This window comes from Tupaia chinensis, unplaced genomic scaffold, assembly GCF_000334495.1.
Source record: "Tupaia chinensis unplaced genomic scaffold, TupChi_1.0 Scaffold000355_1, whole genome shotgun sequence".
NCBI lineage: Eukaryota > Metazoa > Chordata > Mammalia > Scandentia > Tupaiidae > Tupaia > Tupaia belangeri.
This window is the reverse complement of record NW_006159850.1, coordinates 4,256,071-4,257,106: the sequence shown is the minus strand read 5'-3', so window position 1 is coordinate 4,257,106 and position 1,036 is coordinate 4,256,071.

Below are 1,036 nucleotides of genomic sequence, written 5' to 3'. Positions count from 1 at the left end.
TCCTGTTTTCCGTTCGTCTAAGTGCCTGTGCGGGGTGGGACGCTGGTCTGCCCTGCTCTGTGTTCAACTTTTGAGGAACCATCGGACCATTTTACACACCCCCCAGCAGTGCGCGAGGGTTCAGTTCTTCGCATCTCACCAACGCTTGCTCCTTTCTGCCTTTTTTCTCTTTTTTAACATCTTTGCCGTAGGGTGCTTATACTTGCTGAAGAGTGAGAGAGAGGCAGAATCAGAAAGCACCCTACGGGGAAGAGCCAGGCCACAGTCCCTCTCCTCCACTCTTCTCTCAGGATGTGGCACCCATGCACATGTGCCCAGATTTCCAAGCCGTCAGGTCTGGGACTTGAACCATGGTTGGCCATGTGGGATCTAGCACCTTGGCCTCCATGCCACCTTCTGGCCCTGCTTTGTTTTCTGCAAGAGGTCAGCTCTAAGACCATAAGGCATCTCTTGATGGGAGAGACACTCGTCCCCTCACCAGGGGACAGCTGGCAATGTCTGGACATTTTTAGCCGCCACAGTTGGGGCACAGGGAGGACACTCCTGGCATTTCGTGGCTAGAGCTCTGGACACTGCACCAGAGCCAGCACACAAGGAGTCCCCGTGCCCCACGGAGACAGAGCCAGCCCCTGCGCCTGGCCTGCTGCGCAGGGGGCACGGTGCCACCCCAAGGACGCTGTCCAGCACAGGCAGGGCTGTGGGACGGCAGCATCTTGGGGCAGGTGCCTGTGGGTGCTGAGGCCAATCCAGGCAGGGCAGGGAGGGACATGCTGGGCAGCGGCGGCTCTCAGGTGGCCCCTGGCCTGAGCAAGGTGAAGCCCTCGTGGGGAAGCAAGAGGGGTGGAGTGTGGGTGTCCGTTTATCCATGCAGCGGCTGGCCTCCGAGCTCCTGCTCTGCCAGGACACAATCGGTGAGACAGAAAACAATGAAAATGGCACGGTCCCTACCCATAGGCAGCTGCACATCAGGCCCTGCCGCCCAGGAGAAGCGGCTTCCCGTGCGGCCCTGCCACAACGAGTGCAACATCTCGCTGTG